The sequence below is a fragment of the Phascolarctos cinereus genome, unplaced genomic scaffold (assembly GCF_003287225.1).
Source record: "Phascolarctos cinereus isolate Bilbo 61053 unplaced genomic scaffold, phaCin_HiC Scaffold_726;HRSCAF=1367, whole genome shotgun sequence".
NCBI lineage: Eukaryota > Metazoa > Chordata > Mammalia > Diprotodontia > Phascolarctidae > Phascolarctos > Phascolarctos cinereus.
The window spans coordinates 24014838-24032290 of NW_027556098.1; the positions used below are offsets into that span (position 1 = coordinate 24014838).

Here is a 17453-nt window from a genome sequence, read left to right on the forward strand (position 1 = left end):
TAATTCCTTTGCCTTATAGATTTTTAAAAAATGCTCTGCATCAATTTATGCAACTTGGTCTTTTGAGACATACTGAAATACCAGCCCTTTTGTACTTGTAATTTACTGACACATCACCAGCCTAATTCATTTGCCATTTCCTGGGTTAAAGAGGTTTGGTGATTAGGACACACAGCCAGTAGTTAGGAGACCTATGCCATAGTTGTTGTTGTTGTTTTTCCTAACACTGTTTTATCACTTAACCTGGACCAGACTAATTGTGCCTTTCTTAACCTATTTTCATTTTCTGTTTAATAAATTGTGTTCCTCTCACTTAACCTTACTTAGATGCTTTCATTGTAAAATGTGAATTTCAGGTCAGTGAAATGAGGTCTTTTAAATCATGAGTCCAGAGCCAATATGTGGTATGAAATCAAGTTATCTGAGTTATCTCCGCCCCTTTCCCCACATTGCCTATGAAAATCTCAGTTGGTTTGTTTGACCAATGTTCTCTGGCTAGATTATATTGCATCAAAATCACAATATAACTCACTCCACCGATTCCTCTGACATATTTTAAAAATTTGTTTAAATTATGTAATGTGTTATTGTTTTTTCAGGTTATAGATGTTAAATCATCCAAAACATATGACCGTATTAGTCCTGTTGTAAAAGAAAACACAAACCTAAAGGAGGAAAAGAGATGAAAAAATATAGAAAGTGAAAAATAGCATGCTTCAATCTGCATTCAGATTCCATCAGTTCTTTCTCTGGAGGTAGATGGCATTTTTTATAAGTACTTTGGAACTGTCTTAGATAATCTTATTGCTGAACAGTTGATCATTATACAGTATTGCTGCTACTGTGTATAATATTCTCCTTGTTCTGCTCACTTCACTTTGCATTAGTTCATGTAAGTCTTTTCAGGTTTTTCCAAAACCAGCCTGCTCATCATTTCTTATAGTGTAATAATAATCCATTCATATACCACAACTTGTTCAGTTTGGCATATGTTTAACCTGAAAGAACAAGAATGTTTTTATTTTTTGTTTTTAAAAGCACTATTTAACATCACAGAGGGACTTTTGAGTCATTTCACTCTCAATAAAACTCACATATTGTATATTTTTTGGAAGGGGAAGATAGGAGATGGATAAGATCTATCTATGATTTCATTGGTATATAGGAAATTCCCTCTTATCAATGTAGATTGGCACCTGGGCTGCAATTAATGGCCTTTAGAGAGATCCCTAAAAGGTTAAATGACTTATACACTATCATGCAGCAGTATCTGAGGTAGGACTTGAACCCAGGTCTTCCTGACTCTGAGAGCAGCACTCTACCCGCTATACCACACTGTCTCTATCAGTTGTAGGCTAGCTCTCTACCCACTGATAATATGCTATAGTAGGTAAAGAACTGGCTTCAGAGTTAGGAGGACTTAGGTTAAAATCCTATCTTAGATATTTATACATATGCAATCAGATACATACTTGGATCTGTGTGTGTATATATTCTGTATTTACATATGTATATATAATGTGTGTGTGTGTGTGTACACAGAGTTACACATATTTTTGGAGAGAGCTAGGTGGCTCAGTGGATAAAGCACTGGACCTGAGTTCAAACTCAGCCTCAGATACTATCTGTGCGACTCGAGGCAAGTCACTTAACCTTAATCTACTAGAGGAAAGAAATAGCAAACCCCTCCAGTGTCTTTGCCAAGAAAACCCCTTGGACAAGTCTGGTCCATGTGGTCACAAAGAGCTAGACACAACTGAACAGCACTAAATACATATTCTTAAAGGAATGCAGGCTGAAGTTTATGAAAAATTATTTTTGAAGAGCTTCTTTTCTCTACCCATGCCCCCAACCAAAGAAAATTTTCTTTTATATGTAATCACTTTTTTTCCAGCCAAAGACAATGTTTATTAGAATATCTGTCATATTGGGCAGACCCTTAAGGAGTCTGAACATAAGTCAACTATTGGCTTATTGGCTAGATTATAAGAATCTAAGCAGTGGCTAGATTTTAGGAATCTGAGCAGTGGCTAGATTTTAGGAATCTGAGCTGTGGCTAGATTATAAGAATCCTAGCATCCTAATGGAGGCAAGATGGACCTTATCTACAGAAAACCTATGGCAGGGATCTGAGTGGCTAAGTAGTCCATGAGGCAATAGAATTACCAAGGGTGGGAAGTGTCCTGGGGCCATAGGGAGGCAAGACAATGGAGGGGAGATTGGGTGTAGCCACAATAAACCTCCAGTTGATGGGATTATAGCCTCAGAGGAACTCCAGAGATTTAGCCAGGTGAGAAAGTCCAGTGTTTTTCCTTTCAGAGGTCTAGATCCCATCCTCATCATTCCCCCCTCAAACAAATGGGACCCAAATTCTTTTGGAGTAAGGGGCAAAGGTCTCAGCTTCTGAAAGTGCTTCCTGCTGACAAGGGGCATAGAGGTGTCCCTGCCTTGAGTGGGGTGCCAAAGAGGAGGTTGACTGTAACAGAGCACAGGCTATATCCAGGGAATGATGTGGGGACATTGGCTGGTACTTGTTGTTTGCTGCCAACTGTAGGTGAATGGTCCATAGTCTGGAAGATATAAATCTGACAGAAAAAAACTGCAGGGCCCAGATATAAAGCAGGAACTAGATTTAGGGCCCAACTTTGAGAGGATAAAACATCCTTAGCTCTGTTTGGATTCAGATAATTCCGTTTTGCAACCATGCAGTATCAAATCCACCTCATAGCCAGACTCAGGAATAGCCAGGTGGATAACATTCCCTTTCAAAGGAACATAATGGGGAAACTGAGCCAGGAGGATCCCATCTTAGACTGAGGCTAAAACTGTCCTCTCAGCTTTTCCCAACGCTGACTTCTGTCAACCTGAAAGTTGGTTAAAGAAACAACAAGCTAAGTGATAAGTAAATTCATATTATTTTACTCCCTTAAGTTAGCAGCACATGTGCATGGAATCAGAGCTTTAACTCTGATTGACTCAAGCAATTTTTGGAGGACATTTAGACACTGACTCAGGATGTCTGTATTACTAAAAAAATACAGCCTCTATGTTTTGTTTTTTTTTAACATACAACATGGGAAAGGAAGTTTCTTAGTTGAATAGGTTGTAAACACAATAAAATAGGAGAATGTCAAAATGTCAATTGAAATTATAGATCCCAGATATGTGTTTCCCCTACATAACATATGTCCACAGGATACCAAGATAAGAAAAGTCTCACTATTCAAGAGAGTGTCTGGTCCCAGGTATCCTGTCCTTAGTGATCACAAACAGGAAGAATGCTGGTCAGTTCCATCTGGTCCTGTAGCTGCTGACACAGGAAGGGGTGTTTTTAGTTCACTCAGAGAGAAAAGATTAATTCAGGTTTTTTACCCTTATTGGGGCTCAATTGATCTTAAATGATTATCACTTCCCACCAGTATCACCTTCTCTTGAGTAGCTTGTGGCATTTCTCTCAGATGGCAGATTATTGATTATTGATGGATTATGACCCATCAGAAAACTCAAAATAAAATCCTATGAGATTTCAGCTCAAACAGCAAGTTTTACTAATCACAACTTAGGAAAAAAACTTTTCCAGGATTTACATCTCAAACTTAAATTTGTCCTGGTGTAAAAAGCCAATCATTAGAGATTTCTATACACTTGCAAATTCTCAGCAAGCCATACATAACCCAAACAAGCTTTTCGGCTAGTTTACATATTAAAACAATAACAATAGTTAAATTATTTTAGTGGTCACCAAATCATGAAAAGTTGCTTGACATAACTGATACAGAAAGTTCACCAATTTGAGACTTGAAACAAACCCATTACCAATCAGGTGACTTCAGTTTTGTTAAATGCACTTCCAAATTACCTTACACAAAGAATCAACATCTCATCATTAACAGTTAAAACTACAAATTTAAAAGAGGATGCTTGGCCAAGTCTGGAGGCTAGCTTCTTTACCTTGATCAGGATGTGCTGAACCTGGGTGATGCTTCCAGGCAAAGGTTGCCCTAGGGCTCAAGGCCATTGTCAGGGGGGCCCACTCCATAGCTGCTGCCCCTCACCACTCCTTCCTTTCCCAGGTGGGGGGAGGGTGAAATCAAAGGTGAGGGGTAAAGGGTGAAACTCTCTTCTCCTTGACTGAAGGGAAGGGAGTGACCAGGTTGTGCAGGTGTTTCAAAACTCCTTAATGATCAATCACAAAACCTCCAGAATGTCAAGATATTTTTAGCTATTCTAACTTTCCCTGTAACCTTCATGAAGGAGGATTCAGAGGTGCAGAGGGAAAGGAGCAAGTAAGCCTCAGGGAACCTAAAAGCAACTGCAGTTTTCCCCAATTCCCTAGTGCTGAGGGAATTAACAGAATTGAGCACACACTTCCGGATAGGGCATCCATCCTTGTCCTCTATGCTTTGGAAGGTCCATGGCCTTGAACTAACCCAGTGGACTGAGAGCCTGAGAGTGTCAGGCTGAGTGCAAGAAAGCCTCGTAACCGTCTGCCAGAAAAGCACCTCCAAGCCTTGGTGCTTGGAGAGCAACCCTAACTGCAGAGCAAGAAGGTGTGTGTGTGTGTGTGTGTGTGTGTGTGTGTGTGTGTGTGTGGAGGGGGGAGGCTTACATACTTTCCAGTCTTGGCTGGAGAAGAACTTGGGGTTAGGCAGTTTCCCTGTATGGGGCACCAAAATGATGAGGTTCAGGGGTTCAGAGGTGCTGGGACCCCAATATCACAATATGTGGGTCCAGTCCGCAATAATTTGACCCAAGCCTTCTTCCAGCCAAAGACAAGGTTTATTAGAACATTTGTCATATTGGGCAGACTCTTAAGGAGTGTGAACTATTGGCTTAATGGCTAGATTATAAGAATCTAAGCAGTGGCTAGATTTTAGGAATCTGAGCAGTGGCCAGATTTTAGGAATCTGAGCTGTGGCTAGATTATAAGAATCCCAGCTGTGGCTAGATTGTAAGAATCAAAGCAGTGGCTAGATTATAAGAATCTTAGCCATATGTAATCACTTTTTTTAAAAAAAATTATATATATATTTTTAATTTAAGCTAGGCAATGGGGTTAAGTGACTTGCCCAGGGTCACACAGCTAGTAAGTGTTATGTGTCTGAGGCCATATTTGAACTCAAGTCCTCCTGAATCCAAGGCTGGTGCTCTATTCACTGTGCTACCTAGCTGCCCCCTCATATGTAATCACTTTAAAGGAGTTTTCATGCAGCCTCACAAAAAATGTGAAGAAGTGTAAAAGTGACATGAAGGAGTTTTCCTACCATCCCCAAACAAAGTATGAGGAAATTTCTTAATCAGATTCAGAAGATTATAGGACTTTGGCCTCTGGATGGTGGCAACTGAAATCATACAGAAAAAATACAGTGATTGGCTATAATGCAGAGAATATGTTATACTCTGTGGGTCTATATTTTTTTAAAAAAGCCATTCAGCAGTTTGAAGGTTGGAAGCACAATTTGGAGCACTTCTAGAGTGATATTTTTTTGAGGGCAAAATGGGCAGAGGAAACATCTCAATCTCCCCTCAATTTTTCCATTAACCATGGTGTTCAGCAGGAGATTTTTTCACCCAGAAGGTGATACCCATTCTGTAAATGGGGTTGTGGGGGTGTGGGGAAGAGGTTCACTTAGAGAGAATGCAAGGTCTAGTTCAGGGAGCTGAAGCACTCCAGAAAGAAGTGGATAAAGAGAAACAGTCATCTAAAGGAGGAAGCAGCTTCAAGATGTGGAACCCCAATGTCAACTCTGGTAACAAATGACCAAAGGGTCAGAGATTTTGCAACTGCTGTTAACTACAAAAATAACGAAGTGCTCGCACAAGTTATAAGCAAAAAGCTTTCTTTATTCTATTGAGGGAGGGAAATTAGACACATGTACCAGTACCTCCACTAGTAGGAGACCCGAGGCATTAAGACTAAACCTTGGTTTATGTATTTGTGGCTAGACAAAGAATCAAACAATGTGGTATAGCAATAGTGGTGAGGCACAGCAGTAACCACGAGGCACCACGGCAACAGTGAGGCAAGGTTGTCTAGTGATAACAAGGCCATTCATAGCAGGGCTTCATGTCTGGGCCTCTTGGTTCTTGCCCAAGCTCAGAGACCATCAGTTCTGTGATTTAGTTGCAGCAGTGTTTATCCAGAGGGTGAGTGAAAAGGATTGTTGTTATGCCAAGCTCAGGGTACTTGCTTGCTGGGCCATGGCTCTGGAAAACAGGGTGTCTCCTAATAGTGAAAAAAGAGAGGAGTAAAATAGAGGGATGGTCTCGGATCCTGACGCTAGTGACCAGAGAGGAGAATTGGACGAGAACTCATGAGAGAGCTAGCCCTCAGATTCAGAGTTGGGCTGCAGAGAGGACAATCTAAGCATTATCAAGACTTCCAGGCCCTACAGTTTCAGAGATATGAACTACCTTGGCACATGTGTTCCCTATGCATGTGCCTTACTGTCTTCTGTGTCTACTCTTGTATGGATGCTATGTGTATTTGAGGGACAGTATACTCCAGGTATTGTGGGGGGAGGGGAGGGAGAGAATGTTTTATAGATACTGCTTTTTTCCATGCCGTCTTAGTAAATGCCTTTGCTAATAGCTAATTTGGTCTACTGATTGACTGCTAATGAAAAACATACTGCTGGGGTTTCATGAACTATGATATTAGAAGGGTAAATTTCTTGAACAAAGAGGTAGCAGCTTCCTTCTAGGGATGTAATCAAGAGTTTGAATGCAAATGGAGAAGTTGCACTGAAGGAATGCTACATATATTCATGCTAGGTGAGGTTAGTTCCTTCCTTCCTTCCTTCCTTCCTCCCTCCCTCTCTCCCTCCCTCCCTCCCTCCCTTTCCTTCCTTCCTTCCTTCCTTCCTTCCTTCCTTCCTTCCTTCCTTCCTTCCTTCCTTCCTTCCTTCCTTCCTTCCTTCCTTCCTTCCTCATTTATTAAGCATCTGTACCTTTTGTGCAAAGGCCTTGGGGGAGTTTCAAGGGCTTCCTAAGTCCTTTAAAAGCAAATTATTTTAAGAGTTTTAAAAGAAGCTTTTATCATTGTATTATCTGGTTTAATGTTCAGATGAGATAAAGTCCCAGCCTCCATGGAATGAATTGTGTTGAGGGAAAACAGTATTCCACGCCCTTACTGTATCTGAGATAAGACAATAACAGATAGCTATAATGCGTGTCATAGGCTAAGTGTGTGAGAAAGTTGTAAAAAAAAATAAAAACTACTATTCTGCTAGACTATAAGCTCCTTGGGACAAACACTTTTCAGTACTTCCCACAATGCCTTCTGCATATAATGATGTTTAATAAATCCCCTGGTGGTTTGGGTAGGAGGGATTGGATTGGATAGGAACATGAGAGATCTGAAGGAGAAGGTCATTATGAATAGGTGAAGGGTGGTCTAATGATACACCTTCTATTGAACTACCTTAAATATAACAGTTTTGTTTTGCATCTTAATCAAACAACTTGTGAGATGGGTACATTATCACATTTTCACTCAAAGTGCACCAAAGCCATAAGGTAGCAGTATCTAAGAAAAATATGTCCTAGAAGGTAAAAATTTTGATTATATGATTATATGATTCTAAAGGCTGCCATACATAAGAATAAGACTTTTTCATGGTCCCTTAGTTGCTATTCATTGCTACTGTGAAGATTGATTATATTCTCACTCTAGTATGTTCAAATGAAAATGCTAGTTGATAATAACATTGTGAAGACAAACAGTTTTGAAAGATCTCTACTCAATATAAAGACCAACTGTGATTTCAGAGTATAGATGATAGATAAAGCATGCTACCAATCTGCTGACATAGAGATGATAGGCTCAGGGTGCAAAACAAGATAGATAGATAGATAGATAGATAGATAGATAGATAGATAGATAGATAGATAGATAGATAGATAGACAGACAGACAAATAGATAGATGGATGGATAGATGGATACCAACCCTGGAGATACCAAAGATGAACATACAGATATGGCCCAGGAAGAAAAAGCAAATGTGAAAGAGGCCCCCCCAAACAACTTTGGGGTAGCTGGTGACACTGCCAGGGACATGGCAGGAGTGTGAAGGAATAAGAGGAGAGGAACCCAGATAGGTATTTAGGTATGCAGCATATGAGAAAAAATAGCCTAGCCTCTTCCTTGGAGGTGTGATCCATGCAAGGCAGTAGAGGGCTGTTCCACATCACACAAAGCCCATGCCTTCATGGATCCATGCTCTTACTTCATTGGCCACAGGTCAGAGCTTACTCACCCCTTCTCATCCCATTTGGCCTTTATCCAAGTCTTCTGGCAGGCTCCAACGCACAGGGACCTATCTTGCTGGAGGGCTACATTACATCTCTGGACATGGTGTGGATGCCAATTGCATGCCCAGAGTGCCAATTAGATACACCTAGCTCTCACTACATGACTGGCCCACCTTTGCCAGTCAACCCTTTGCTATCATTTTTATGGCTTTTCCTATATACCTATCACTGGCAGTATGTGACAGCCACCTCACACTTAGCAAAGTATTTGAATTGGACCAATCATATACAGGGCAGGGATAGGCTTGATATGCCACCATTTTGAGGGAGGAAGGGCATTTCATTTCAAGATATTTGAAAGAAAGGATAATCAGATTTTAAGATTGTCGAATAGGTTAATCAATCAACAAACATTTATTGAGTACCTACTATGTACCAAACCCAGGGAATACCAGTACAAAGACATAGGTTATAAATATACAACAGTCACCCAACCAGGCCATGTCAGTACTGATTGAAAATCTCATCTCTATAGAATGTGAGAATAACTTAAGGTGTTTCAAGGGTATCCTTGATGCAATTGTGAGAATGGAACACAGGATTTCATCAGTACAGAAAACCATAAGTTACAGTCATACAGTCTACTGAAAGTCATACAAAAACACAAACTCCCATTGCATTTATTGTTTGTTGCCAGTTTTAAGAAAAGCATTTGATTTAGTAGCACACATTCCACATTAAAGACTGCCCTCAGACAAAAAAAGATAGACATGATCATATACATATGTATGTATATGTTACACATGCACATGTGTATATATATAGCCATGTATGGATATAGTCATGTTCATATACATATGCATGTGTTTGTGTGTATATGTGTTTTATACACTGTATGCATATATATACATATATCATACAAAATATATGTATACATATATATGTATATATGTCTACACAACACACATACACACACATATATATAGCCAGTGAGTGAGAATGTTTTGTTTGACTATATACTATTGTTACAAGGGTTTTCTTTTTCTAGTTTTCGTTTTTTTTTTTTCCAATGGAGGGAAGGGGGAATCTGGCAGCAGGAGAACATACTTTATATTAATTGAAAAATAATTCATTTAATTCAATATTTTAAACAAATGCTAGGGAACTTAAGTTCTTAAACTTTATTTCCTTGTATTTACATGTTCCTTTTCTTCTTCAGAGCATTATAATGTCCCATTGACTTCTTAAAACATTCATCACATGGCTTGTAGGTAGCAGGAATCATGTATAGATTTTGTATAGCCAGGAAAAACCAAGGGAGGGGGCAGAGCTGTAGCTTTTTGGACACTAAATGCTGCCGGTAGCATTCAGGCTTTCAAGAAATGTGGCATAACAGAAATATCACTGAACAGAGCATCGGGAAACTTGAGTTCTAGATGAGCCTGACTTGGCAATCACATAACTGTGTTACAGCATAGGAACATTGTTTTATAGAGGCTGGGATGGCTTCCCTTTAAGAAGGTTATCTTCTGGATTTGGTTGTTGCAGAAGACTAAGGGTACTAAAAAAAAAAATTTCAGGTAGTGGGGAGTTGATGTTCCTGAGTGTCTGCCTGAGTGAGTGACATGGGACTTTGGGATCAGGACAAATGGAGGAATTTTACTGATGCTTCTTATTGTATACAATTATTTGTGAGGCGTATTACTTTTTGCAAGAGACTTTCTGTATGCTCTGTTGTGCTGCATAATCAGGTGAGGACCCTCCTGAGAATAGTACAGATTGGGGATTGGATTCATCATCAATATGGACATGGGGTCATGATAGTATATTGCAGTGGGTATGAGACCATATGATCCCCTTAACTAAGGACAAAGCAGCTGTTTCTGTTCAAACATCTTCCTCATCTTGACTGGACTGCTCACTTTTGAAAGAGCAGGATAGAATGATTCAATGTGTTTCTTAACCATCCTCTGACCAACAAAGTGATCATGTTAGTTCTCTTCCCCCATCTCAGGGCCAAAAGTTTACCTTTAATGCAGTTGGTGCTTTTTCAGCATATGGCATTTGCAGTGACAATCAAATCTACCACTGCAGTAAATATTATTAAGGCTCTCACAGAATATATTCTTCTTCCTTATGGACTCTCCTACCACCCCTGCACCATTGAGTCTATACCCATTTTGCTGTGAAACTGGTTCAAGATTTGGCCTGCTGCCATCACATTCACTCAGTTTTCTATTACCTGTTTCATCCTCGGATAGTTGATATTCTTGAACACTTGAAATGCACCCTTGAAACAGCAAATTAGTCAACATAGCCCTGATTAATGTGGTCACTTCCTCTGACTGGATAAGTTCTACCTCAAATGGAAGTTCCAAGGACTCAGTGGTGCAGATTGCTTCTCCATCTTGTCCTTCCACCTCTTCTACCCATTTTATTGTTGTTTTCCTCCATCAGAAAATGTAAACTCCTTGAGGCCAGAACATTTCTTTTTGCTTATATGTGTATTCCTGGTGCTTAGCACAGTGCCTGGCACATAGTAAGCTCTTAAGAAATGCTTTATCTTTTCTGAGTTCACATCTGGCCTTAGATGTTTACTAGCTGTGTGACCCTGGACAAGTCACTTAACCCTGTTTGCCTCCATTCCTCATCTGTAAAATGATTCAGCCCGATTCTTCATGACCTCATTTGGGGTGTTCTTGGCAAAGATACTGGAGTGTTTTTTTAATTTTACAAATGAGGAAAATGAGGCGAACAGGGTTAAGTGACTTGCCCAAGTTCATGAAGCTGGTGAGTGTCTGAGGCTAGATTTTAATTCAGGTACAGGAGTCTTCCCGACTCAAGGCCTGGCACTCTACCCACTGTATCACCTGGCTGCCCTAAAAGATGGTGGGGGGAGGGGAGGAAGAGATCTCTATTGGGGTGGTTCTGATTTTTCTGGCCAAGATTCCTACAGGCAGCTGAGGCCCATGAAGCAATTAGCATTCCTTGGTTGTGAGAGAAGAATGGGATCAGCCACACCCCAAGGCCCACCCACTTTCCCCAGCAGCAGACTAATCTTATCACCTGAGGATGACTCCCATTTCTTGATGAGGAAGTAATAGGCAAGAGCTGAGTTAACACTTACTCAGCCCATCAGAAGGAAGATCCGAAGAGGTTTAAAGGGCTGGGTCGGTAGTGCTGGTCAGGTTGGTGGAGGCGATTGTGCGGTCCCTCATCCCTCCTCTAGTCCGACAGGGAAGAGCTGGGTTAACTCTTACGCAGCCCATCAGAAGGACGATCCGACGCGGTGGTGCGGCCCAGGTTGGTGGAGGCCATCCATCCTCGAGTCGGACAGATTCAAGCCCAGCTTGACTAGACCATGGCCAGAGACTTCTACCTGAGCTACTACGTGGGGCTCAAGGGCAAGTTCGGCCACGAGTTCCTGGAGTTCGACTTTCGGCCGAACGGGAAACTGAGGTATGCCAACAACAGCAATTACAAAAACGACAGGATGATAAGAAAAGAGGCTCATGTCCATAGGAGCGGGATGGACGAACTCAAGAGAATCATCGACGACAGTGAAGTAACAAAAGAAGACGATGGCCTCAGCCTGACAGGGTGGGCCGGCAGGAACTTGAGATTGTGATTGGAGACGAACACATTTCTTTTTACCACATCCAAAATTGGCTCCCTTATTGAGGTGAACCACTCCAAGGATCCCGAAGGTTTGCGGGTGTTTTATTACCTGGTCCAGGACCTGAAGTGTCTAGTCTCCAGTCTTATGGGCTTGCATTTCAAGATTAAGCCCATCTAAGACTGGGTTGAGTTTTTTTTTTTTAACGTTTTCTGTGTGCTTGGGTGGTGGCGTTTTTTTCGTTCTTGATGTCAGAAGACTTTCGTGTAAGCTAAGAAAATATTTTTTATATGCTGTGTAAGTGATTATCATTAATAAGTGTGTGTGTGTGTGTGTGTGTGTGTGTGTGTGTGTGTGTGTGTGTGTTCTCTGGATGAAGATGAGGGAGAATCTTCATCTAGTCTCCACAGAAAGATATTATGCATTTTTTTTTTTACAAATTGATGTTTGTAATCCTTACCACAATTTTGTGAGGTAAGTGCTATTATTATCCCAATTTTATAATTGAAGAAACTGAGGTAGACAGCGTTTGGATTTGGGCTTGGGTCTTCCTCTCTCAAGGGCCTGGCACTTTATCCACTGTGCTCTTCAGTAGAGGCCTCAAGCTATCAAGGACTTAGCATCATTCCTCTAATGGGGTTCCCAGGGAAAGAGGTTTTGCTGATGGGTCAGGAAACTCTGAGTAGGTGGTGGCAAGGGGTGTGAGCATCAACTTACATTACAGGACAGGTTGCATGCAAGAAGCTTATGACCGTTTAGCTATGTTGCTCCATATGGCCTTGACCCATGATGGAGAACAGTGACTATTTCAGAGGTTTAGTTATTGGTGCAGTGACCCCCATATTGCTGGTGCTACTGCTGTCTATCATTAATGTTCTATATCAAGGAATCTATTGTAAATCACCTATCCCCTTTGAATGGACTGTACTTTTTTAAAAGAGACTTTTATATTTTTTTGATGTTTTAATCTTTTTTGAAAATTATTTGTATTAAGTACCTCCTCTAGTGTTGCTTATTCTAGGTTTCTTCCAGATAGCTGAATTGTTTTTTAAGTGGTCAAAGGTCCCCAAGAGGATTTTTAGGTCCTTATCATTAAGAGGTGGGATGTGATAGGAACAACATTGATTCTAAAAATGTTGGGAAGGTTTTCCTGTAAAAAGGCAAGGACACCATCCTTGGGATTTGGTTGGCCTAAAGCACTAGTGATTTAACAACAACAATTTAGCTTATGGAAAGTTGGTAGCTGGTATTCCTGAGTTCTGGTAGAGTTCCCGCATCTTTTTGACTCTGCATTACTACCCTGACAAATGCAGAGGTAGAGGGGATCAGTGTTTATTTTTGGTAATTATATTCCTTTAATGCTTTGTTATAAAATTATTGTCATTATTATTGGTGAGGCAATTGCGGTTAAGTGACTTGCCCAGAGTCACACAGCTAGGCTGGATTTAAATTCAGGTCCTCCTGATTCCAGACCCGATGCTCTATCCACTGTACCACCTAGCTGCCCAAATAAAGTTATTTTTATTGCATTTTGTGATCCACAAATATTTCATTATGTTTGAATTCCAAACCTGAATCACTGGACTGGCCTAGAATATTGTGTAGCATTGAATAAATCATTTTCCTTCTCTGGGGTTTTGGTTTCCTCAACTGCAAAAAGAGACGGTTTGACTAGATGTGATCTAAGGTACCTCCTGACTTTGACATTTCTACGTTTGTGGATGCTAGTCCCTGCTGTGGAAAATAATACATCTCTGTTGCTTTTTCTCTCCCTATTGCAAAGGAAATGCATATGAAATAGTCTTTCTGAAACACTTGTTCTGAGCAATAATTCCCTATGAAATGAGAATGAGAACATAGAATCAGAGATTCTAATGATTATAATATTTGCATACATTCAATTATGAATTATTACTAACTGGAAAGATCAGCTGCCTCCAAGTTTCCAAGGATAGAGATTCTAGACTAGCTATTCAATATCCTGGATAAAATTTTCATTTTTAAATAGGGTGATTGGCTTGCATTTAGGTCCTTTTGAAATTTAAATTGCCTTAATTAATGAAAAAAAATGTAATAATTGATTTCTTTTCCAGAAAAAAAAACCCAACCATTTGATTGTTTGGATGCCACTGTTTGCAAAATGCTAGCACTTGGAGTTTTGATTATTTTATTTCCAAGATTCATGATCCATAAATTTCTCCCTATGCTCCATTACCTTCTCCTTCTGACCCCTCAGGGTGAGTCATGGTGACCATCATCAAAATTTTGATTGCATAAAAATGCATAGCTATTTGAAGCAGACATAGGGTTAGTGAGAACGGAATGCAGTGCACTAACACTGAATTCTTTTTGAATCTAAAAAAATGTCTTCATCCTGCTCCTTAAAATCTCAGCAGCCTTGTCATAAGGCTCCCTCCGTCTGGCAGAAACCAAGTCCTTTCATGTTTCATAGGCCAGATTTAAAGCCTAGCCGCCATAGGTTGCTTTTGTCCTTGGTTTTGTTTTTAAAGATGAAGCTGCTAAGGATCACTTTAGCCTTTTATGAGCATCTGGGCAAAGGCAAAGCTACATTATGCCCTTTCTGAATTATTTCCAAACCACTTTCTTTAACACAGCCTCAATTAAGAAAAAAAATAATCGAGTTTGTCTGAACTAGATTTTAATATCTGAAATGCAAAAGTCAAAAATCAATGAATAGCTCTTGGATACTTCTCAAGACAACATACTAAGACTCAGATTTTTTCCACAAAGGTTTCTCGATGAATTCTTCAGAATTCTCCAGAACGGTAATATATTAAAAAAAAAAGTCTCATTCCCCTAATCTATTCCCATGCTCTCATAATCTCTTCTGTGGACTATTGTAATAGATTAATAATTAGTCCTGTCTTCAGTGTCTCCCCTCTCCAATCTACCTGCTACATAGCTACCAACTGATACTCATAAATCACAGTTCTTGCCCTACAAGTCCCAATAGTCCCCTCATTTCTCAAGGATAAAATGAAAACTCTTCGGTTTGCTTTTCCTAGGCCTTCACATGTGACTCCTGACATAGCTTTCCAGGCTAACTACATATTGTTATCTTTCTTTCACACATTCTGTGTTCCAGGCAAACAAGATCGTACATACCATTTCATGTGTTTGCACAGGCTATCTCCTCTCCCTGGAATACAAGCCTTCAATACCTTTGATTTACAGAATCCTTAGCATCCTTCAAAGATCAGCTCAGGTGTCACCTCCTACAAGAAGCACATTTGTGTATATTTGGTTTGTTTTCATTTTTAAATTTTCTATGTCCATGTTGTTTTTCCTCAATAAAATTCAGTCTCCTGTAAGACATTTTTCATTTTTGTCTTTGTAACCCCAGCATCTGTCACAGTGTCTCATGTGTAGTAGGCACTTAATATCTGCTGAATTGAATTGGAGACATTCATGAGGTAAAGTTAGAAAGGTAGGATGACCCTAGATTATGGAGGATCTAGAATACCAGGCAAAACAAGTGTCAGTAAAATTCTAACTTTACTTGCTGGACAGTAGGGAACCACTAAGGTTTTCAATGATATCTTTACCTTCAGGTAAGAATATCTGTAACACCTAAAACAAACAGCAGATATTTATAATTATATACAGAGAGATATGTATACATTAGAAATAGTAAATCATTCCTTTTCATTCTTGATTTATCTGTTTTAAAAATTTGTTTCCTTATTATGAATGTGACAAGATTGTGAACATTTCTCTGGACAAAGAAGAGAAAAAGGGGCCACTTATGAAAGTGTGAATCTCCACTGTGTACTTTTTTTTTTTTGCAACTAGGGTTAAGGGATTTGCCCAGGGTCACATAGCTAGTAAGTGTCTGAATCCAGATTTGAACTCAGGTCCTCCTGACTCCAGGTCTGGTACTCTATCCACTACAATTTGGTTTTTTAAAGTGTATTTCAAAGTTAGTATTCTAGTTTCATCATTCTAGAAGACCAGTGATGAAAAATGCCACCCATCTCTTGACAGAGTAGTGATGGACTCAATATGCAGAATGGGACATATTTTTAGACATGGCCAATATGGGAACTTGTTTTATATCACTATCAACGTTTGTTATAAGGACTTTCTTTTTTCTTTCTCAAAAGGGAGAAAAGGTGTGTGTGCCTGTGTGTGTGTGTGTGGTGGGGGTAGGGGGAGTGGGCAGAAGAAATAATTGCTAATAAAAAAAAGTTAATTTAAAAATTAAATTTAATTAATTAAAAAAAAAAAACATGAGCTCCCCAGGGGTGGGAACTGGGGTTTTTTGCCTTCTTTCTATCCCCAGTATTTAGCACAGTACCTGGCACAGAGATTATGGTTGTAGTTTGTCCTTTGTTCTCAAAGAGGATGGGAACATCAGGGAGATAATGACATGACTTACAATTAATTTGATTTGAGTGAAGGAGGGCTGTGCAAAGTCACCAGCCTCACTTTCTCCTCCAGAGCCATCTGGGTCCAGTGGCCAGATATCATTCAGGACAACTGGAGATGGCACAGAATATGCTTCATAAATGTTTGATAACCTGACTAATTAACACTCCCCTGCCTGTCTGGGTCCCCCTCTTAAACTTCTTTCTGTTCCCTTCTGTGTAATTTTTAAATAACCTATTGACATTTTTTCTTTTCCTTCCCTTTTTTCAGTATCACTATCACTTCCCTTGTATTACTCCATAAGTCTTTGCCCTTAGCAAAAAATCAAAACCTTCCCCCATAACAAATAAGTATAATCAAGCAAAACAAATCCACATATTAGATATATCCAAAAATGTATGCCTCTTTTTATACCTCTAATCAACCACCTTTCTGTCAAGAGGTGGGAAGCATGCTTCATCATCAGGCTTCTGAAGTCATAATTAGTCATTGCATTGACTACAGTTGCTAAGTCTTTCGAAGTTGTTTTCTTTACTATTTTGTGGGCACTATAATAAATTTTTATGTAGGCTCTGTTTTCTTCACTATGTATCAGTACATAAAAGTCCTCCCAGGTTTCTCTGGATTAATTTCTTTCATCATTTCTTCTAGGAGAATAGAACTCTATTACATTCCTATATCATAGTTTGTTCAGCATTCTCCAAATGATGAACAATCAGTATTTTTCTTTCTTTGTTACAACAAAATGTGCCCTCTCTTTTTGATGTCTTTGAGGTATATATTTAATGGTTATCATCTTTGGCTCAAAGTTTAGGATTTAGAGGAGGGGATATAATTCCAGACTGCTTTCTGGAATATCAATTCAAAATTCCAGCAATAGTATTCTTGTATAGCTATAGGTCTCCAACAACTGTCATTGCACCCCTTTTTTTGGTTATCCTTGGCAATTTGTCAGGTATGAAGTGGAACCTCAGAGAAGTTACATTTCTCTTATTATTAGTAATTTGGGAGATTTCAAAATTGATTGCCTTTCTGCTTTTGAGAATATTCTCTTTATCCTTTGAGCATCCTTTCTACTGAAAAAATGGCTCATAAGTATTTGTATAAATTCCCTGCATATCTTCAAAATGATTTTTTTTTGGGGGGGGACTAGGCTGTGGGGTTAAGTGACTTGCTCAGAGTCACACAGCTAGT

The 17453-nt window shown here is 39.6% G+C and overlaps 1 pseudogene; it reads left to right on the plus strand.

Moving 5' to 3' along the window:
* Positions 1-11338: 11338 nt before the first annotated feature.
* LOC110212849 (protein mago nashi homolog pseudogene) lies at positions 11339-12050 on the plus strand (annotated as a pseudogene).
* Positions 12051-17453: the final 5403 nt, after the last annotated feature.